The sequence below is a fragment of the Anas acuta genome, chromosome 15 (assembly GCF_963932015.1).
Source record: "Anas acuta chromosome 15, bAnaAcu1.1, whole genome shotgun sequence".
Classification (NCBI taxonomy): Eukaryota; Metazoa; Chordata; class Aves; order Anseriformes; family Anatidae; genus Anas; species Anas acuta.
Genome location: NC_088993.1, coordinates 16,414,065 through 16,437,490, shown reverse-complemented (window position 1 = coordinate 16,437,490; position 23,426 = coordinate 16,414,065). Strand labels below are relative to the sequence as shown.

Below are 23,426 nucleotides of genomic sequence, written 5' to 3'. Positions count from 1 at the left end.
GGAGCGCTGGCAAGCTGAGCTGCGTGCAGGTCCCATTTGGTTCAGCCATGCGTGCGGTGTGCCGGGGCACGACGTGGGCTGAGCCAGCAGCGGGGTGGTAGCAGCCCAGCCCTCGAGGAAGAACCAAGGGGTCCCCAAAATCTTCTGGGTTGGAAGGGGCACAGGGCTGGGTGGCTCTGGCTCGACTCTGCTTGTCTGGGTGGTGCCCGCTGGCGATGGTTTATGTCCATAGGATTTCTGCCAGGTCTGGAGGCAGAGCCCTGAAGTCTGCCTGGAATTGCTGGCTGCAAGTGAGAGGCAAGATTGTCCCAAAATTGCACAGACAGAGGGCTGTGGGGCACCCTGGGTCAGAGTCCCCACTTGGCACGTGTCCTCAGCCTGGTGGCCTCCACAAGCCATGTGCACAGCAGGGATTTGGTGACTACGTGCTGTGGGATGCACTGCCGAGGAGGGGTACCCAGGAAAACACCGGATGGCCCAAGTGCTGGTCTGTGCCCAAAGCAATTTCCAGCCCCTAAATTAAATCCTTGACTCCAAGATTACTCCCTCAATTACTGCAGAGTGGAGGCAGCAGTGTCCAGAACTCGCCATCCTGCAGAGGATGCCTGTGTGTGGTTGTGCCGTGCACCTGAGGATGGGTCAGGGTCTTGTTTTCACTCCCCAGCATCTCAGAAGCAGACCCAAGTCCTTCCCCAGCACCGTGCAGTGGAGGGTGCCAGGGCCTGGCCCCTGCTTTTGCTATGGCGCAAGGGAGGGGGTCAATGTGATTTTTAATCTCGACAGCATCTCGTTACTGTAAGTCAATCTAGATCTCTGTCAGCCCGCTTTTCCTTCCTCTGCGCAGCGCTTCGCCTCCTCCCCCTTCCTCCTCAGAAGGTAACTGTATCTCCTACTTAGGCATGCATTCCTTTATAATAAGGTATTATGCCTCTATTTATATGCATCTTAGGTGCAGTCTGAGGCAGCTGCTGCTCTCCAGGGCCCTGGGTGAGGAGCAGAAAATTGAATTCAGCCTGGAATGTGCGGGCGCAGTTGGACATGTGCAGCCGGCCAGGGGCAGCCCTTCCCCTCTGCACGTATTTATCAGCCAGGTTATGCTCTGAGGGCTCGGGGCTGCTCCAGCCCAGGTGCCTGCTTGGTGTTTCACCAGCCACAGGTGGAAAGGGTGCACAGACCCAGCATGGGCACGTTCCCCAGGACTGCAGAGGTGTTTGCAGGCTCACTGGGCATGCCACCCGGCTGCAACAGATGCATGGGCTGAGGAGTGAGCATGTTGGAACAGCAGGGTCAAGGCTCCCCAAGTGTTGTCACTGCAACGGATTTGGGATTTTGGCTGCTCCCAACTGGCTGTGTATGGTCTGTGTGGCAGATGTCTGGGAGCCTGGGCTCTGCCCCCTCCCTCCGTGTCCCTGCCTTGCTCTGCCATCCAATACCACCGCGACGAATGCAGCACAAGGACCCAGCTGGACGGAGCTGGAATGGTGCATTTTAGCAGCCCTTTTTGGATTAAGCCATTACGGGCTGGACTGCTTGACCATGCCAGCATTCGGTAATGATTTTCAAAGCAGTGAAACCTTTTCCAGCGGAGGGGCCCTTGGTCCATCCTTAGCAGCCCACAGCATTTATATGATGACAACACAGCTCTGTGTGGATGGTGGGAAGTGTTTTGCTGTTTGGCTTCTCCCCAGGCTAAAATCACAACCCTGCTGAAGTAAGCATGGTTATTGCCACTGGCCGGAATGAACACCATGTTTTTACCTCATCCTTCAGCTTCTGCAAAGACTGCTTCACTTGAAAGGAGACTTGGTTCATCAAGGAACTAATTAATGGCCAGGCTGCTGTGTGGGAGCCCAGGGCAACTCCTCCCTGGTGGGACCGGGCAGGGTGAGGGGGGCTCTGACATCAGCCCTTCCGCCCTGATTAGCTCTCCCTCAGCCTGCGCTAATGAGCCTGAACTCTGACCCCCCAGGGAGAGGGGGCACCTGCCCCTTGGGCCTGATACCGGGGGAATCTGCCTGGGAATGGCAGCCGGGTTATCTGCCGGACTGACAGCCCGTGCTCTGCTTCCTTGCTGTCTTTATTTGCGGTCAGGATCATAACACGGCCCAGCTGGCGAGGTGGGGGAGAGTGGCCGCTCTGGTTACTGGGTCACTGGTGCAGATGTTCCAGCCTCCGCCAGGAACCAGCAAACAGCCCCCACGAACCCTTTCAGCACCCGTTGCTCATCCCCAGCCCGGCTTTGAGATGTTGCAGAGGAAGGAGGCGATAAGCCAAGGTTTGGTGATGGCCCCTGCAGGGGGATGCGGTCTCATGGGGGTGTGTGGGTGCACGCGTCCTGCAGCACTGCACCGGGATGCTGCCCCCAGCCCGAGCTGCTGGACGGCAATTTCTGGGGATGGAAACAAGGGAAAGAGAGGGTCTGTGGCTGCGTTAAGGGTCTGGGGTGTTCAGGTGGGCTGGTTCACCACAGTGGTGCTGAGAGATGCTGTGGCACTTTCCAAACAGCATGGCAAATAGACATCCCCCCTCCTTCATTCTGGTCCTTCCAAATCACTGCTTCCACTACAAACTTGTCTCAAATAGTGAAGTTCAGGAGTGTTTTTTTTTTTTTTTTTTTTTTTTTTTTGAGGGTTTCTATGATTCATTTGCAAACAGCTCAAAATGCCGGTTTCATGTGATCAATGATATGCAGTTTTTCAATGAGCCTGATCTCATCTTTCCAGGAACAGAGACTGTCTTCAGTACCCTTCAGCTGATTTAAACGTTCCTGATGTGCAGGAGCGAGGATCCGTGCCTGCCTTTCATCCTCGCCCTCTCCAGGAATTGCGAGCTACAGACACCAGTAGGAGCAAGCAGAGAATTACGGAGGTGTGCTGTAGATTCTCCATCTCTTGAAGACTTTAACCCCAGGAGTTTTTTGCAAAGATCTGCTACGGCTCACAGAGGAGCTATGAGCTCCGTGTAGAAAGGTATGTCCTGTATTACGTGTGAAGTCAGACTTGATGATCATAATGGCCCTGTCTGGCTTTGAGAGAATAATGTCCCGTGTGGGTTTTCCTTCTCTTTCATGTAGGAATATCCTGGAGGAAGACTCGCAGTGGAGGTGAAACGGCAGATCAGCACTGCGGCAGCAAGCTGAGGCTGCAGGGAATGACTCAGGGGGGAAATCAAAGGGAAGATGACTTTGTTACCAACCCAGCTGCAACTTCCTGCTCTGGTTAGAAAATACCCTAGGAGGTGACTTGCATGCCTCTGCCTTGCCTTGCTTCCCCATAATAAATGAATAGTGAACTTGTAGGGCAAACACTGAAGGGCAAGGGAAAGGTGGAATTCCCAGAAATTATCATCAATAAGTAAGCACAAAGACAGTCTCTGTCTTCCACCTCTCAGATTCCTATAAAAGGAGCTTTTCCGTGAGGGAGAGGGCTTTCCTCCACCACGCACAAGCTATAAACCAACAACTCTGACCGCTTGGCACTCCTGTCAGTTCGCAGCAACACCTCTGAGCTCAGGGGGTGACCCAGACCTCACCCGGGGTCAATGAGCTGGCTTCCATCGGGGATGTGTTCTTTATAGTTCCTCTTTCTGCTCCCCCAGCCTTTAGTCCTTCTGCTGCCCGAGCTCTTCCCGCCTGGGGGTTTTGCTCTACGTGATGTGCAGCTCGTGGCTCTTGCCACGCTGGAGGTTTTGCACTGAACCTTATATCAAGGAGGGCTGGCCACCCCGTCCTGGCACATTTGCTTACATCTAATGGGACCTTTTCCCAACTGCTGCGCCTTCAGACTCAAACAAACCCCGAAACCAGAATGCGAATGCCACAACATTGCTAAAAATACCATTGCCAATTTGTGTTTATGGTGAAAAATGGAAGCACAGGACCCAGCTCTTTTGGAGGGGCTGGAGGGAACACAGCCGGTGTTTTGACAAGCAGCTCAGAGGTTTCAGCTGATATGCTATACAAGCATAGGAGTTATTTTGGAAGAACAATGGTGACATTTCAGTATGAGCCACTGATTTTCAGCAAAACAATGACATTCTGGAAGGGAAATGCTTTATCTTTCAAAAGGCGAATTGTTCAGGTGCAGTGACAGAAGTGCCAGCATGAAGCAGATTACTTACATTGGACTTAATTTCAGTTGTTCGTGGGTGTACAAGACTTTGCTATCTGGCATGGCAAAGCCACCCTCTATGTTAGAGTGGGTGTGAAACAGGGAACCTGGGGGAAGAAGTCAGTTGTGCCTCACCTATAGAAGAAAACTGGATCCTGTGGGCTCAAGGAACCTGCCCAAGGTGTGATGCTATTCAATCTTCTGATTAAGCACCAGGATGCCCTAGCTCAGTGTACATTTACTAGATTTGCAGGTGAACAAGTGCGAGGTACTGCAAAAATAACCTGTGGGTAAAGGGCAAGGATGCAGAGCAACTGGACAGGTGGTGGTCCTTCACAAAAGAGTCTGAAGATTATGGCAGGCCACCAGCTGAATCACTGATGAAAGAAAGGGTGCAGGGATAATGGTTTGGCCTCAGGAAGAGAAAACTGGAAAAGCAGATGAGAGCAATCTTCAAAAACTGCTGCAAAAGAGAGAGGGAACGATCAATTCTCCACATGCACGATGGAGAAGAGGCGGCTTAAATTTCAGTGCAGAGGTTCAGACTGAATTTTGCTGAAAGCTGCGAGGGGGGGGGGGAAGATAGCGAAGCAGGGCTGCAGCCCCACTGCCAGCTTCTGCCTGCTGAAGGTCTCTGGCTGCTCAGAAGGGACAGCAGCAAAACAGATCCTGCTGTGGGGCAGCTGGGATCTGCTCCTCCCCATGGCAGTAGCTCTGTTTTCATGGGGACGATGATTTGTACCCAAAGTGTGTAGCAGAAACCCCGGCTCCATTCCTCTGGCTGGCAATAGTTTATTCTTGCAACCAGGTATTTTTTAATTACCTTCCAGCGGTCTGTGCAGCCCTTCGCTTTGCTGTGATTATGTTACTGCTCCTAGACCCAGCGAAAGAGGATATGCGGTAACAAGTCAGAGCAGAGGAAGGCTTACGTTTCAGCTTACTTGTGTGCTAATCTGCATCCTCTTTTCCGAAATCCTCTTAACCTCTGTGTTTTTTCAATCACCTGTGTTTGCACCAAACATTACTACAGCGGACAAAAATTGAGCAACAGAAGATACCTTAATTTCCAGCCTGGTGAACTCCGCGAGCTAACTAACCCGCTAAGGTATTTATGAATAGACTAAATGGCATGATCTGCTGATAATTTGATCTAAAAGTGTCTGGTCGCTGCTCTCTTTCTTGCCCCACCTATTGTCTGGTTGAGCATTGTAATTTCAGGCTTTGCTCGATGTACTCGTCTTTTGAGAAGACTGTGACCAAGTAATCGAGGCTGTCATCACAGCAGAACCTGGCTCAGGAGTCAAAAATCTCCCCACTGGTCTTTTTTCATTTCCTGGCTCAGCATCAGGGGAAGAGATTATGTGATCTGATAGGTAAAATTATCCCATCAGAGGTGAATGTCCTAATAAAAGGCTTTTGCAGGCCTGGTTGTGTGATATCCCTGAGAAGGCTACATTCACTCGGAGCCCTTTATTGAAGGGAATGCTCAGTCCCTATGGAAACCCCACAGGACAAAAGGTGATTCTAGCTGCTAAAACACCGCAGCTACACACACACGGGTCAAGGATGAAAAACTGTTGCATTTTCCTGGTTGGGAAAACAAAAACAACAAAAAAAAAGGGAACAACAACAAAACACCCCAATGTTGGATGCTTGGCACGAAAATGAGAGCTCTATTTTCCCAGCTGGTTAAAATATGGGAGACAAGCATTGTGTGGCCTGTTTGTCCAGAAATTAGAGTAAAAATGTAGAAGTCCTAGTTGTGTTTAGTGGGGAGAGTTAATAGGGTTCAATGAATCTGCAGAAAGAAAAATAGAAATCTTTCTGGGAGTCCGTCTTCAAGACCCCTGTCTGGGTCTCGAAGGAGGAAAAGGGGAGAAGGAGGTCGGTGGTTGTGCCGAGAGGCCGTAGGCTGTGGGGCAGCAGAGCTGTGGGTGAGCTCAACCCTGGTGTGGTGATGGCACACTGAGCCCTGCCATGCCCTTCATCACCCCAAACCCCCCGACCTCAAACCAAGGAGAGCCCTCTGCAAGGGTCTGGATTTGTTCCTGCGTCTTGGGGAGACGGGGGGGGGGGGGAGATAAAGGCGAGCACGTCGCACAGCTGAAAAGTGTGTTTTCAATTAAAAGAAGAAAAAGCTCCAAAACGCACAGTGGGTTAAGCATTACAGTAAAAAGCATTCGAGCTGCTCTTCCATTGAGATGTAACCAACAGTTTATGTGTGTGATTGCAGGCAGGTGGTTCCTGTTCGTATTAAAAATGAGTAATCCAAGCTCTCGGAGGATTTCTTCAGAGACAATCTGGACAGACCTGGAAGTCCAACGTGCCTTTTAAGCCCTAAGTGTTTTCCCTCCACATCCCAGAGTTCTCCTTTCCAAGCACTTGGCCAGCAGAGAGGGATCATCTCACTCCCCCATCAGGGAGGGAAAAACCTGGTACCATAAATCCAGAGCCCCCCCGTGCCCCAAAGCCTCCAGGCCCCCAGCTTCCCATCAGAGCCTTGCTGCACCGTGGGGCCACCCCGGCTCACAAGAGGGGATTGCTTGGGGTGGTGAGCTCTGGGAATGGCGAGCACCAGGCACAGGTGGCATGGGGATGCTCCTCAGGTGCCCTCTGTCGTCCCTGCTTGGCTCCAGAAACACCCGATCTCCTCTGACGGTGGCGTGGCTGTGGCTCCCCTCTGCTTTTGGGTACGGTTGTTTTGAGATTCTCACCCCCAAAGCGCCCACCCCTCTCCCTATCGCACAAAGGAGAAGAAAAAAAAAAACTAATAATATTTTAGAAGAAGGCCTGAAGGCTGCATTGCCGTTTAACTCGATCGCCCGGGGGAATAAAGGAATACCACATGCAGAGATCTTTTACTTAACATTGCGATGTTTAATCTTGCCCAGTCAGCAGTTTTTGAACATATTCCAGGAAAGCTTTTAAGCCTGATAAAGCCGGGGCTTTTGCATTTTCAAGTGATACTTTAGCTACAGATGACATGCTCTACTTGTCATTTGGCTTTAAAGGAAGGTAATTAAAATCTTCCTAAGAGTACGGTTACACCGGGGAAAGAAATAACATAAACTAAAATAAAGAGAGAGAGAGAAGCCCACAAAAATGCAATTTAGCAGATGAAAAATGTAAAGGAAAACTGTTAAAAGATAAAAGTATCAAATGCACAATAGCAGTTTGCCGAAGGAGGACTAATGATATGGGAGGTACTGCGACTTGCACAGGGAGAGCATGGGCAAGGCTAGGGAATTTCCAGCACATATTAATTGCAATTTTTAGGGCCACTGGAAGCCACAAGACAGACTTGCAGAAGGCTGGAAGCTCCACAGCAGTCCTGGCCGTGAAAGACATGCTCCGTTCGGCAAGGTGTGAAGAGGAGATAAAAGACAAATCGAGATTTGGTCCCCTGCCCCTCTCTGGGTGGGTGCAAGCGAAGCTTTTCAGCAGCCTGGGGGGGGTTCAGTGACCCTCTGTGATGACTACCCCCAACCAGTCAGGTTGGGCTCCAAACCATCATCCTTTCTGGGGCTTGGAACAGGGGGCGAAGCCAGGTGAAGACAAGGATGCTGGTGAAACCATGAGACTGTTTCCCTGGTGAAGGAAAGGGTCCATACCTGCAAAGAGGCTCCCCAAATCCATGCTGGGAAGTGAGAAACGTTGGGAAGCACAGCCTTGGCACAAGGGAGGTGGGAGGGGGACAGCAGCTCCAGCCCCCAGCACACATCTCAGCACATTTCTCCCCAAAAGCACCGTAGCAGGATCCTCTTCCCTTCTCCTTCAGGAACGCCTCACACTGTCCTGTCACTGCTAGTTTTGATCTGTGGGGAGGAAAAGCAGCGTGGCTGAGGTGCATCATTCCCAAAGACCCTCACTGCTCCCGAACAGCTGGGATAGTTCAGAGACCTTCCAGCGTAAAAATGGGGAAATGAAATTTTCTCCTAGGATCACATCAAGCCCGCATCATTCAACAGCCTCTGGCATGCTCAGCCGTCGGGAGAGGCCCGCTGAAGAGTTCAGCAAACACAGACACTATCCATCTCTCCGGGATCAGATGTAAAATAGAGATCCTGTTTGTTCGGGTCGTGCTCTGATACCAGAGCGGATGGAGCAGCTGGTGGCTTGGAGCCTGGAACTTCCCTTGTGATGCCAGGTTCCCCCGAGCCACGTATTTATTAGTATCATTTGATGCTATAAAATTGGTAATCTTTCTGCATGTTCACTGCATGTATTAGTTTTTCTTTGTTACTTATTATCATTCCCTCTTGCCTCTATCTTCCTCCCTGCTCTGAAGAGGCACAAATGCCAGCTGAGAAGACAGGCAAACTTTGTCCTTGGAGAGAAGAGCAGGAGAAAGACTGTTTCAACAAGCCCAACTGCAATACACACGGTTTTTATGGTGAAGATACCTGTCTGTGCCCAGAACAGACCTTTATCTACATTAATATAAGGCAGTAGGTGCTGTACCCATGGGCTGTGCTTGGATCCATTATCCAAAAGCCATGCATTGGTAGGTGAACAGCAGGTCTCTCATTTTTGTGAAACCCCACAGGACCTTTTCAAGGATAGGTGTGCTGTTCTGGTGGGAAGTCAAGGTGTTGAGATGCTCTGGACTGAATCCATCCCCATGCAGAGGCACTCCTAGCTCGACACATGGCAGCTGCGGCATGGGGATGGAACCTGCCCCCTCGGGGTGGAGATGCCACCATCAAAGGCAGCTCAGGTTTTCCCCTTGCTCCACCAAATACCCACCTCTGGCTCCAGATGGCATCGTCTCTGGGGCTACATCTAACAAAAATTCCTCCCTGACCTAGAAATCTTCAGAGGACTTGAAAGCTTTCCTATCCCAACAGACCAGTTTTAGCACCACAAAGCCTTTGCTGACGAGTCCCAGCAGCAGGTGCAAAATGAAGAAAACCCAAACCCAGAAGCTGACATACCATGCTGCTCCCTCGGAGACTGAAGGAATGGCAGGAAAGCTGCATGCAGTAGCGGAGATGAAAGATGCTGCAATGACTTTTTGCTGACATGTACAAATGCGATCCCAACTATTAACTTTAATGACCTGCCATTATGTGAGGGAAAAAGGGGGAGGGATCTAATTTTTTGGTAATTACTTTAATTGCCACCCCGTGGTCTTGTTTCGTGCTGCTGGTTTTGCAGTCAGGTGAAAAAAGAAAAAAAAGAAAAAAGAAAAAACAACAACAACAACAAAACAACCCTCTGGTATCTCAGATTTGGTTTTTCTCCTGTCCCAGTAGTGCAAAATTCAATCATCCATGGAACCTAGAAAATGATTTTGCAGATTTAAATGCAGCAAACAAACGAGAGATCCATTCTTTAGTATGGCCTTGAAACGACAGAACTGTTGGTACAGAAGAATATTGGTAATTAAAATATAATTGAGCCCTTAAACAAACCATGGGTTTGCAGAGGATGAAGTGGTGAAACTGGGAGAAGCAATAAGCAGAAGGATGGTGTGCATTTCCTTCTGTGTGAGGAAGACTTGATTGTGTAAGGGCAGTTTGCTCCTGTTGAGGGTTCTATTAAAGTTAATGAGACTAATTTCCTTCATGTCAGGGTTGCAAGATCAGGCCATCATCCCTGTAGGATTTCAGTCCCCAGCACTCGACAGGGGACTGAGCTGGAGCAGGAAAAGGGCACCCATGGAGAGCAGGGTCCTGCCATGGGAGAGATTTATTTTTATTTTTTTCATGTTCTGTAATATCTGTTATCTCTCCATTACTCTGTGAGTGATTATTTAGTAAACAGAAGATTATTACACCAAAAATATTTAGCATTGCATTATACTTTTCATCGTTGTGAAAAACGCTTTAAAAATGGGGAAACTTTTATGTTTTTGCTTTTAGAGACTGACAAAATGAGGAAGAGGAGGATGAAATCCAAGGGCAGCCCACTGGGAGGATCTGAGGAGATGTCAATGATACGGGGACTTCTGGGGCCCAGGGTCTGCTCCAGCATTCCCGTTGGACTGGCTGCATCAGGAGGGATTTTTTTTTTTTTTCCTGAAGCTCTGTTGGTTTTTGTGTTTTGTTTTTTTTTTCTTTTTTTGATGGAAAATGTAAATTCCATCACTGTGAAATGTGTAATGAATTTCTGATCATTTTGCCCAATGATTAGCTTTAGAAAAAGCAAAGAGATAATTCTGCAAAAGCACTCAAAGGTCTTGTTTTGACATTTTTCGAAATGTACCATTTCATTTCTTGTTTCAAGCTTTCCTTTAATTGCATAAATGGTTCCAAGACATTTTCAAGAAATCAATGAAGGGAATGGTTTCAATTTGATTGAAATGTAACATTTTATATGACCCATTCTACTTTTTCTTTCAGTTAGTGATTTGCCAAAAGATTAAAAAAAAATGCCTGGTTTTGATCCAGCCACAAATGATTTTTTCCTTAGCTTTTTCAAAATTGCCAGTAAAAAACTTAACCCTCTTTTCCTCACGAAGTCCCACAGCTCCCTTCAGAGCCTCCCTGCTTCGGTTTCCCTGCACGTAAAATGCAGTAAATTATTTCCTGTCCAGTGGAAGGGCTGAGATAATAAACTTCAGAGCTTGCAGATTGCTTCTAGATCCTCAGCTGGAAGCTCCTCGAGTGTCAGCAGAGAGCCAGGTACCTGTGGCCATCTCTGGGAGAGTTGAAGGCAGGAGCAGAAAGGTCCCAGGGCTTGAACCCGACGCAGGCTCCGTGAGGTTTATCCTGGCAATAGGCACAGGCTCTCACACCTGTACACAAGGCTGAGCTGCCTTTGGGCTGAGCGCCCAGGCTGCGAGCTATTTTGAAGTCTCAGCAAGCTTAGCTTTTGATTTGAGGCTGAGCTTTTATTGCCACGAGTTGGGGGAGGCCTTGTATGCGAGCAGAGCGCGCGGCGGGTGCTAATCTTCAGCCTTTGACATGAGCCCGGTGGGGTGGGAAGCGTAGAGAATTGCAAAGTCAAGACCTATTGTTAGGTGCACCTTTCTCCCCACTTGTGCAACCTCCGAGGCGTTTTTCTAACAAGTATTTGTATTCTTTCTTCGCTATTTTACTCTTGGAACTACTGAAATTAAATCAAAGGGAAAATGGATAGTATCTTTGGGACTCCATAGAAACAGCATAGCTCCTCTGGGACAAAGATCACATAGTTTGGGGGATTATGCTGGAAAGAGTTTAAAGCAAACTCCCTTGGAAGTAGGAGGCACCAGAGATGACAACCCCCCCCCTCCTCGCTCAGTGCTTTCCTACCCCATTCTGCAGAACCTGGTGATTTTACAGTTTCCAGTGAGATTTGGATGGGAAAACAAGCGTTGGGCTTAAGCAGATCCAAGTGGGCAGGTGCATTGATCTCTCTTGTTCCCATGTGCTCCTGGAGGGGAGCCTGGATGAGTGCTCCTGCATGCAGGGAAGAGCAGCTCCGTCTCACCACCTCTTCCTGTGACCCCAAAGCAGAGGGCAGTGGCTCTCCATCTGCAGGCACAAGAACTGAACCCACATCCAAACCCCAAACTCCCATTTCTGGTCTTGGGGCCAGCTTGTGCCAGGCTCCAGAGCTAGCATTGATCACTAATGCAAAGCTGGGTCCGGACTGATCCACTGAAACCTTGTCTTACAGTAGTTCAGGTGACCTGAATGAGAAATAATCACGAATAGATGTGAATAGTCCAAATACACCAAAACAAGACCTAGCATCAAGAAAGAAGCCATGCACTGGACAATTTTTCAGCTGTGCTGCAATAAGGCATCACAAAGGATGCCTTCCATTGCTTCATCTTGTCTTCCCGAGGCTGAGCTTGGGGTGGTGGTATGGGTAGCACACACATCTCTGAAGTGTCTGCCCCTCTCTGCCTAGACAGACAACATAAGAGAGGCTGCACAGAGGGAGAAACAGCAGACAAAAGACCTGAAACTCTTGACAGTGAGGTTCCTAAAGGGCATGGGTCATAAAAGCTGAGCACTTCTGCTCAGGGTTGAAGCACATCGATAGAGAAATCCTCTGTGATGTGATTTTGTATAAAATTAGAAATCATACCTCTCCAGGGCGCTTGCTCTGGTCACTATAAACCCCATAAGACTCACAAGGGCAAAGAAGAAGCAAACATTCTTTACCCTTTTTACTGTTTTCCAGTTAGTCAACATTTAATGTTTTGAATCCTTGGTGTACTGATTGCTATAATTGAGTAACCCCTGCAGAAGAGGGGTTGTATCTTGCTTTTAGCCCATAACTGCTGGCCAACTCCAAGTAAAACCCAGCTAGAAAAAGATCTAAAAAAAGTACTGAATGTGTAATTTATCCAAATGTCATTGCACTCTTGGGAAGGGCAGCAGGGAAACCAACATTCCTGTCTCCAGTGAGCATTCCACAGAAATTCATTGAGGAAAGGAGAGGAAAAAAAGAAAACAAAAAAAAACAGCTAACACACAAAACTCTTCAAAAAGCTCCCAAATGCTGAGATTTTCTCTGCAGCCAGACAGCATTTTCCCACCTTTTCCCCCAACCATGACTCTAGATCATTACTTGAAGGTGCTAAGTGGCTTGGATGTTCCTAACCCTTGTTCCTTTCAAAGGAGGGCAGGGAAGCAGAGACATCTCCCAGCTGGGGGCTGAACTGGAGCTCGGTGCCTGTGCAGGAGCATCACCCCCTGTCCCCCGTCACCCCCATGTCCCCTGTCTGCAGCTATGGAAGCTGGTGGGAAGCTGCCATCCGGTGCTAAAGGTGGGGAGATGCCATCACAGGAGGTCCAGTATCTAAAGCTGTTGGTTGCACAGCAGGACAGATAATTTGGCTGGTGCACGGGTCCTTCAACCCTTCCCAAATTACATCAGTGCAGCAGCAGCCTCCCTGAAGAATCTCACCAACAGGTCACTGCAAGTGCTTTGTACTCGTGGTGTCTCACCAAGGCTTGCCCTCCAGTCCCTGATGAAGTAAACCCAAGCGGTCAGCAGGTGACTCACTAACAGACTTCAAAGGAAATTCAATTCCCGAGAACTGATTATTTTTTTTTTTTTCCTTAATCAAGGTACTTTCCATTTCTATTTATTAATTAATTACCAACCAGAGCTATTGTTATATCCTGTCTAATGACTTTCCCTCTATTCTCATTCTTGTTTGCTCTAGTATGAAAAACTAATTTAAAGAGAAGACTTCAACGAGATTGTATTACAGTGTCACAAAGGAAGGAAAGCAGGTTGAAAATCGGGCGTTGCAGGTACCGCAGGGTGCAAGCAGAGTTCCGGCTGGAGTAAGGACAGTGCATTGAACAGGGAGTGTGTGGAGCCTGTGCTGGGATCTACAGAAACCCAGCTTAGCCAAAAGGATATTGTTTAACCAGTTTTTAAGTTTACTTAGCTCGGGCGGTGAAACTTGTCTGGCCAGATTGAGCCATTTTCATTTCCTTGTTCTTGTTTTCAGAGGATGTGGGAAATTTGCAGAAAAGATGCAGAAGAGATTTTGGAGGGGAAAGCTACAATCCAACATTAATATTTTGCTGGGGAAAAAAAATAAATGAAAATAGCTATAAATTAAGACTGATATGTTCTTGATAATAAAAAGAAATTGAAAAATTTACTGAGGTATCCATCCATTCTGAGGCCTCATTTGCACTGTAAAGTCTGATCTGGTTTGACACCCTCCAGAGATATTGCCTGGTAGGGGGGACCCTTACAAGCTTTTGGTCTCCATATAAAAGGGATGCAGCTGATAAATTAGAGGGGAATTTGCCATTATCTGACAGTTACTCTTTCAAAGTGTGTATATTAGAATTCACTGCCCTCGTTTCTAGTCTACTTGCCATGTAAGAATGTGTATGTTTTTGAAAGAAAAAACTCAGCCTAGAGAAGAGCTGTTTCAGCAGCACAGAGATCCCCCCATGCTCAGGAGAACCGTGTGTCTCTGGTTTGTTCCTTCTTCACCAAAAATCTGCATTTTCCAGGAAGTTTCTGCCTCTGCAGATCAGACCCTTTAAAGGTGTTTTGGTGGCCGAAGCTGGCAGCGCTCCAACTCCCTGCCTGGTTTGGAACTTCTTCGTTCAACAGAGCAGCAGCTGTTTGGGGATGCTGGAAGGCAAGATTTTGCTTTCCTGCAGGTTTTGTGGCTGGCCCAGTCCCTACCTCCTCAGCTAATATTGAACCTGGATCGGGGATGATATTTTGGCCGTTCTTTTGAAGGTAGCCCTCAGCTGCACATTTGTGGAGAGTGATGTATCGTGTGATAAATGCCTGTGGGCACTAAGGGCGAGGCACAAAGGCTGTTGGCAGGTCTGGGGATACTTCTAATAAGAAAGCTGGGCAAAAATTGTTGCTGTGTTTCCTGCAAAGGCACCTCAAAATAAAATAGGCAGAGTGGTGTCCATGAGATGGGACACAGACAGACTTCAGGGCTGCAGGAAGATGCTCAGACACTGGCTGGCTCCTGGAGCCCAGGTCTGAGCTAACAGATCCTGCCAGGGAAATGCAAGGGACACGCCACTGTCTTTCTGCATCCTCTGCAGGATTTCGACCGGGCTCTGCAGAAAAAGACACCAAAGCATCCCCTGCGACAGGCAGGGTGGCACACAAGCTGCACATCACTGACGAAACCACCTCCCCCGTCCTCTGCCTGCTCTGCCTCTCCCGCTTTCCTGCCATAACCGAGGGCTGTTGCCGAATCAATGGGAAATGGAGAAGTGGCAGCTGGTGGGGCCACCTGCCCCGGCAGCCCCCGTCGCCCGTCACCCCCTCCCCGGGGACATCATCCAGTTGTGGAGCGGGGCAGCGCGCGCTGGCGTGGGTCCGAGCTGTGGGGTCAGCCGGGGAGGCAAGGGGCCACCCGGTCCCCAACACTGCGCCTGTTGTGGAGGGGGATTACTGCGGGAATTAGTGCCGGTGGAGAGAGACGAGCACTCGGGCAGCAACTGTGGGTGTCCTTTCCACCAGCCCTTCCCAGGGAATCTGCCAGGCCGGCCCGGCGCGAATGCAGCCCCTGTGTGTGTCGGATCAGCACAGCTGTATGCGCGCCACTGCTAATCCGTCTGCACAACACGCCGTGCGCCAGCTGCCCGGCCGCGGGGCCGGGGGACGGGATGGTGCCAGGGAGCACTGCGGGGCCGCCTGGGCCCCCCCAGACCTCCTGACCCACAGGGGAAGTTGTCTGTCCAGAGAGGTTTGTGGTCCCCATCTCGGGGCTGGAAGGTGCACGAGGCTTCAGGGCTCACTGCGCATCCTCCTCCTCACCGCTCCCTTTGGATATCCTCGGCACATCGTGCTGTGCAGCCCAGCCCTCAAACAGTTGCAGTCTCACACTGATAAATGTTTGCGAGGCAGATGGCAGCGATACTTCATCATCCTCACCATCAGCCTGGCCACCTCCTGATGGTCCACAGCAGCTCGCACCGCTCGGAAGGAGGGCTCAGGCATGCGGGGATGAGCACTGAAATCACGACTCTGCTCACAGTGCTTTGAGATGTGCTGAGAAAACAGCGTGAGGCTTTTTTTTTTTTCTCTTCCCATTTCTGGGGTAATTAGTCCCTGTGAGTTAATTTCCCAGCCGTCGGGGCTGCAGATGGATTGCAGATCCGCATCGCCCGCACCGGATGAGGATCCTTTCACAGTGCCGTGCTCTCAGCTCCAGAACACGCAGCATGTTTGCCTCTGATTAGGGCTGCTCTTGCTTTCCAGCTTTCTGTCACCACACTATTGTTTTATAACTTGATACCTAATTTATTTTAATGACAACAAATAATTTGGCAAGTGCTCTCCGTCCTTGTTCTGGCACAATTCTGCTCTGAGATTGATAAAGCTGTTAATTTGGGGGGGCGGTTTGTTTTGTAGTGTTGGTTTGGGGTTGGGTTTTGACTGGTAGAAACCTAAAGACATCAAGGAAGTCTTTGAAAACTTCCCATTGACACCCCCGCCTTTCTTTCAGAGCTGTCAAGGGAGAAGCTGCCTCGCCAAAACTTGCATTGACAAAGAGATGGGTGACAAGCACAGCCGGAGCCCGGCAGAGCTGGGAGCCACCGCAGATGGGAGTGCAGGGACGGATGCAGCCTTGCAGCAGTTTTGACAGTGCCCTCTGCTCCCCAGCCTCTGCTGCCTGTCCTGGAGGGGGCAAATCCTTCTGTTTTCTGGAGGTGAATCCTTCCCTGGGACAGGAACATCTCCTCGTTCCTCCAGTGTTAATGGTGCAATGCCCAGGGTGTGCAAAGGGAGGTGGCAGAGGAGAGGGAGGGAGATGGGGATTTCCACATCTCCTGCTCACCAGCCCCGGTGAAGGCACTGGCTTTTATAAAGCTCCAAGGTGTGGATGGTGGCTGTCCCTGCCTTGCTAGGAAACATGGTATGGGGAAATATTCTCCTCCCCAAGCAGGTCTGGCTGTGATCTTTGTCCTTAGGGGACCTGTGCATCCCTCAGAGGGATTTCCAAGGGTCTTCCCAACTCCAGCAAAGTTACAAGGAGCTTCACAAGCTCTGCAGAAAGGGCCCAGATGGAGCAAGTTGAAAGCTGGTGCAGACAAATGCTGCAGCTGGTTTTGAAAGTGTAACCAAAAGTTGTCCTCTCTTTGCATGCAGGGTCAGACCTCTGAAATTTGCCATCTGTGAGGTATTTGTAGTCCTGCCTTCATGGGTGCCCGTGTCTCATGGCACAGTGAGGTGTAGAACAGGCTAGGAAGGGGACAAGCAAGGCATAGGCTGCTATTCTACACGCATTAGGGACACCCCATCCGCTTTGCTCCTTCTGACCCACCCCAGTACATGGAAACATGTACAGGAATAAATTCAGCCCCCAACAAAAACTGGCCTTAAGGTAGGCTGCAGGCAGCAGGAGCCTTTAGGGTCTGCATGGGTCAGAAAAGACCAGAACCATGGCAGGGGCAGGACTATTATTTATGAAAGGTCTTCTCCCTTTCCTACGAGTCTCTGACCTTATCCTGCCTGCCCTCCGGGCTGTAGAGGTTTGTTCAGCCTGCAGATAGGCTGATGGTCTGCAGATATTCCCTCTCCTGGAAAATACACACTCCTTATTTCTTCTGGGGTCCTGGGGAAGCTCTGGTCTTATTTCGTATTCTGATAAGTAAAAACAAAGAGCCAAAGTGGAGCAAAACCAGATACATTAATTAAACAAACACAAACTCTATGGTCCCCGCACGTCCCCAACGCGAAGTTGGCTCTGATTTATCAAGGCACATTTGGCTTGCAAAGAATGAGGCCAAATGTCTCAACATCTCCGGCTCTGTGCTCGCAGGAGCCCACAACACTTGACTTTGCTGTGCTGGCTCGTGGGCAGGAGCAGAGCTGCTGGCTGCACAAACCCTCCTTGTCCTCGCTGGTATGCGAGCCCACGGCCCGTGACCCGAGTGGGACACGCAGAGGACGCTGCCACCGAGCAGAAACCAGCTTCTTTGCAAAGAATAACACCTCTGCAGGGCTTATGTTCTGTAGCTCTAAAAATAAAGCGACAAATAAATGCAGAGGGGACCTGCAAACTGAGGACTGCAGCACGTGGAGCGTTTGCTGTGCGGGTGAGGAGGAGTGAGTGCCCCGAGGTCTGGCTCTGCCTGCTCAGCAGCTTCTTAGCATTTGAAAATATCCCTGGGTGACACTTGAAGGGGGTGAGTGCTAAGGAAAGGATGAATCCCAAGCCAATGATAATGGTTATTATTAAGTTATTCCCCTTTTAAAGCCCAAAAGAGCTCACTCCTTTATGTTACCAAGTCTTCCAGTGTACAAGAGATGCTGCAGAGGGGAACAGCCCTTCCATCCACACCCGCTGGGGAGAGGTCCCGAAGTGATGGGTTAAACTGCAATAAGTGAGTCAAGTCAGAAAGAACACCCTAACGGGAAGGAGTTAAGCTCTGGGAGAGGTTGCCCAGAAGTGGAGTTGTTGTGGAAGCTCACTGAGACCCGGCAGGACCCACAGCTGCCAGGGGCTGCCTGGGAGCTGCTGCTCTGGACCGGGTAGGAGGACAGATGGGATGATATCTTTGGGTCCTCCCGACCTTGTTCTCCATCCTTCAGTGACAACAGCACATGGTTTGTTGTGTGAGGCTGGCAGCAGAGCCCTCCATCCAGCAGATGGGTCTGTCCTTGCTGTCACTGGGAGTGTTGGAGTTGTCATCAGTGGCTTCTGGCGTGTGGTTTCCTGCCCCCAGAGCCAACCTTTGGTTAAATCATAGCTCACAGCAGAGCAGATGTGTTCTGCTCCAGGGCAGAAACAGCTCTGGGGCTGCAGCACCTTAGTCTAAACGCCTGACTTGTGCCTGATGTGTAAGCCAGAAACGCAATGTTCAGGGTCAGCCATCTAGGGCTGGGATTTGTCATGCCGCTGCTAAAAAGAGCAGTGGAGCATTTGGCTAAGGCCAAAACACCCCAATGAGCTGGAAAGCTGCAGTTCTGCATCGGCAGTGCCCAAGGTCAAGGATTTTCTTCTATAACAGATGGGGTAAATCTATGGGATGAGTTAAATTAGGCTGTGGCCCTTGCTGGCTCAGATTGCCCTGGCCACTGCCAGCTGGAGGAACTTGGGCACTACCTGGCTATGGGGAGATGGACTCCCACCTCCAGATCTGGCTGAATGAAATCAGCCACTTGTTTCTGCTCAGAACTGGGCTTTCTGCAGTGCTTTTACTCTTACACAGCTGCTGTTGAACCTATTGTTAAGGCGAAAGTTCATATTTAAATATGAACTGGTATTTGGGAGGGCTCGGATCACTACATACATTTTGCATTAGAATTTCAGAGCTTTCTGACTGCTTGCTCGCTGAAGCATGCCATATTTGTGGTTTATGCACAGGCAGAGCTAATAATCGCAGTTTCATATGGAAGGGAAGGCATCAGAATTCAATAATGAGTATTTGATGGAGAGAGAATACCAGTAAGACAGAGGTCATAAAAATACCATACACAAACCCAGCTGTTTAGCCATTTCCTTCATTGCTCATCATTGCAATGTCTGCTGGCTGAATTATTTCCTTTCTACTCAAAGACAGAGAAATGACCAGGAAAACAAGAAGAAATTAATCAGTAAAGTGAACAGGAAAGGCTCTCAGCTGAAAGAGCAGCTTTTCTTTCCAGCGTAGCTCTGAGACAAGTTTTATAGACTGATGGTGCAGAGAAGCTCTTATTTGTGAGAGCATAAAAATATTAGCCACGTCTAATTGCAACTATTTTGCCTCTTGGTCCTAGAGCAAATTGAGATGTGTTCAGGCAAAGAGGTTCTGTTGCCCTGATAAAGCAAGTCGTAATTAGTGGGGGTCCTCTTCAATTACCTCCAAATGTAACCTGACCTCCAGGTGTTTGGTGTGGGGCTGTCAGCCTCGTGGTGCTCCTGGAAGGTTGGGTTTTGCTGCACCCAGGGTTCCTGCAGACCCTGTGCCCAGCCTGTGTGGTGTGGAGGCAGCCGTGGCCGTGGGCTCCCTTCTGCTCCAGCATCCAATGGCCCCTTTTGCTCTGCCTAACCTGGAGGAGAAGGACTGAGCCTGCCATCCGTCCCCTCATCCCCCTCGCCCTGCTCTGCAGCCAGGAATTTCCCCGCTGTTCCTCCAGCAAGGGCTGATGTGGAGTCCCCCGAACGATTGTCAGGAAGGAAGACAATAAGGATTGTAAATGGAAATAGTCACAAGTGGGGAGTCGCTCTGCTGAGGCATAATTCGCTTCAGACTGCACGTCTTGCAGCTATTTGCCAATTCCTTCAGCATGTAATCTTCCCATTTCCTACAGGCGAACTCTTTTTTGCACACTTATAATTAGGTGTGTTTTTTTCTCCTCTCTCTTGCTAACCTCAGGCTCCAGCCTTACAGCTTCCGAAAGTAGCTCATGTCCCATTAAAAAAAAAAAAAAAAGAAATATATATATATTATTACCCTGCTCTTCAGGGGCTGAGGTAGGAGCTTAGGGAGGGGTGGGAGGGAAATATTTTGGCCACAGCGTCCTCCTGGAGCCGTTTGGGAAGGAGACGGGAGCCCAGCGAGCAGTGGAAGAGGGTCGGGGCTGGCTGGTCTGGGGTGTGCCCAGTAGCACCAGGAGGAGTGGGACTGGGAGGCTGGAGGCTGGCGGAGGCTGTGCCATGGGAACGGTGGCCTCCTGGGGAGGCTGGAGGCTGCATGGAGAGCTGCTTGGCTCTGCGACGCAGAAACCTCGAGCAGAGGCGGTTTCCCCTTTATTGCTTTGGGGATTTGACATGATTACATACATTAACTTGTGGCTTTTCTCTTGTAATTGCTGGTTACTTCCTATAAATGTCTATGCGTGGATATGCACACACTCACATGCATATATATATATATGTATTTTTATATATATATATATATATGTACAGGGATGGGTCTGTATATGGATACAGAATACACATGATACTGTCAGTCTCCATCACACCTCAAGGCAGGACCCACTGAGCACCAGCCCCATGGACTCTGAAAACATGCCCTGGGTGGCTGGGGGGACACAGCAATATTTATCCCTTTATTTCTTACCTATCTGAGCTCTGCATTTGCAGGTCCTGAGTGATGGATAAAGCCAGTAACAGATAAAGCCATGGCAGTGGTCTCATGGAAAGAGAAGGGATGAAGGCTCAAACCATCCTCATTTCCTGAGGGGAGGTGGCAGGAACTGGTGCCCGAGCTTCCCTGGGTTTTTGTACGAGTTGGTGTGGGAGGCATGCCAGGTTACAAAAAATCAGGATTTTTGAGATTTGAAGGTAATTGCCTTTAGTTTGTATCCCAAGAGCATATCTTTAATTTCATAAAATACTTATTTTGGGAGGTGCGAGAGAAATTCTGAGCTGGTCTGTTATGGAGGGACAGGACCCTGTTTAGGTGATGCTCATTGCATATCTAACCTGCAAGAGGGAACTGAAATATTTGTGCACAGCTGGGCTGGGGTCAGAATATACCTGCTTGCATGGTGGGATGTAACAAGAGTGAGATTCATAGCTCTGGCTGGATTTCTGCATGGAAAGGCCAATTTCACTCTGTTTTCTTTGTCCTAATCAATGTTATGCAAATCAGAAGAGAGTTTAGTTTGAAAAAAAAAATGAAAGAAAAAAAGATTATTTTCTGATTAATAAAATCCTCTTGTCTGACGTATCCTGAAGATGGAGAGGAGACCTGAAAGGATGCTTAATAGCTGCTTGTTCAAATTTGTTTGCACTGCTTTTATATCATATTAATCCCATTCTTCAGGGATTCTACTGCTCATCCGCAGGGGCAAGGAAGGATTTATTTCTGACCCTTTTAGCATGATTTAGCTTCTGGTTTTGAGATTCTTCTTTTTTAATTTTATTTCCTCTGAAACAGTGGAAATTGGCCTCAGATAGAAACAGGATGTTGAGCAAAGCATTTATGCTCCTAGTGGTATTAAAATCTCCTGGATGCCTGGTGGATAGATCATTCCATGCTCTGTGTTAAATGAATGGTCAGATTTAGGGTGCATTAATCACTTCTCTCAGGTCAGAAGGGTGAGGACTATTGGGTTCCTCTGGAGCACGCAGATGGGCTATTGAACAGGGTCACTGGGAATTTTCCCCATCAAATTCCCTGCTATTGCAGGAACCTTGACCATCAGCGATGGCCTTGCACATGACCATGTTTTTCTGAGCGCGTCAAGGCTCTGGGAGGTTTTTGTGACAGCGATGAATGGGGGACGTGGGGAATGGATGCCCTGCGACCCTTCCTGGACCTGCAGCCAAAGACTTCTGCCATTTCACTTGAGATAAAGAAACTTATCAGCTAATTACAGCCGGGCTTGGAGCCTCTCAAAAAGCTGGCAGGGTTTCCCTTCCCTGTACTCTTAGGAAAAAAATAGTAAAAAGGACAATTCAGGCTAGAGTTGAATGAAAACCCACAGATCTCCCGATTTAATCTGTGTCACAGGATCTCTTGTTCCCTGTGCAGCAACAGACCCTTTGGGGACTGGCTGAGGCTTGTACCACGGCACGGCTTGGCTCCGGCGAGGTTTTGACAGGCTCCAAGGATTAGCCAGCAAAGTTTGCCTTGGGGAGCTATTGCCACAGAGCAGAGCACAGCAAATCCTTCTGCTCGTCGTCTTTTTGCAAGGAAAGCAGCACTGGCTGGTTGCAGCTCTCGTGCCAGGGTGCAGCTCGAAAGGAAGCTGTTTCACAGCTGGAAGGAGCTCTCTGATGACCTGTGAAATGAAGCCCCTTGCAACGCAAGGCAATGCATTTCTGCAGGGAGTTCTGCATGTGATTGGGGTCACAGCGGCTTTGGTCACCCAGAGAAAATGCTGCTCTGTGCGCTCCAGGAGCTAAGAAATGTCTCCATACGAAATGCTGACCATAGCAGGTAATGAGGCAGAGTCTTACAAAGCCGCCAAGACTTTTTTTTTTGGTGTTCGAAACCTGTTAAACCTTATTAAAAGGGATGTAGATTTCACAGCTGTATCTGCTAGATGACTACTAAAAGGCGAGCTTTCATTTGGGTGGTCCTTTCCTCTGGTATCTCATCTCGCGCTGTCACTCTGCTTCACCCCGTTGAGCCACAGCAGAGACCGGGGGCTTCGCAGCTCCTTTCTCTTACGGAGCACGGGGGCTGCTTTGGTATCATTTCTTTATTTACCCTATCGATACGAGTCTTGGCACTGGGACAATCCCTTCTTCCAGGAATCTCAGCTCAAAATCAGAGCCCATTTCCCAAGCAGTTTTTCCGCCCTGGGAACAAAGGCTAATCACAGCCTTTGCAACCCACCCGATGCTCACCGCGGTCCTGCCCGATAATCCCCGCTCAGCTGCATGGGTCTGGCTGTTTCCTCGTGCTAAGACCAATATTGCCACCTGATAGCCTGACAATCAAGCGACCCTTAAAGAAAACACGACCAAAGGTATTTTAATGTCATTCCACAGCATGAACTGTGCTTAAATACTGCATTGAATTTCACTTGCTGTGTCTCTTAAAATAAAGGATTTTGGAAGGGGCCAGCAATGAGCAGCAGAAAGGGCTGAAGATGTGAAAAGTCTTAAAACGAGGTGGCTTAGTTTGAAGAGAAGAAAAGCAAAGGGTGCCTCAAAGCATGTGCACAAAGCATGGAAGACAGGAGCTCCTCTGTGGGCTCTCAGGCTTCCTGAGCTTGGTGTGGGGCTGCTTTCAGGCGAGGAGCTCCAGTGCCATGGAGGAAATGCACCCAGTAGGCTCATGCAGCAGCTCCTGGCTGGCCAGATTTTTTTGCCAAACTCTAATCTATCCACCCCGCCTTGCTAGGATGGCATGGACAGACAGAAAAAAATTTCTCCAGTTCAAGAAAAGAGCAAAGTGCTGCTTACACTGACACATTAGCGCCTAAATCCCCTCATTCCTACAGAATGAAATGGATACTGGTAATTATTAATGGACAATAAACTTA

General features: G+C 49.2%; 1 long non-coding RNA gene across 1 annotated transcript; it reads left to right on the top strand.

Moving 5' to 3' along the window:
- The first annotated feature begins 1,751 nt into the window (after positions 1-1,751).
- LOC137864990 (uncharacterized) lies at positions 1,752-8,937 on the top strand. The gene is made up of 3 exons (XR_011101714.1): positions 1,752-2,275; positions 2,724-2,969; positions 3,074-8,937. It is a non-coding gene; the product is annotated as an uncharacterized lncRNA (long non-coding RNA).
- The last annotated feature ends 14,489 nt before the right edge of the window (positions 8,938-23,426 follow it).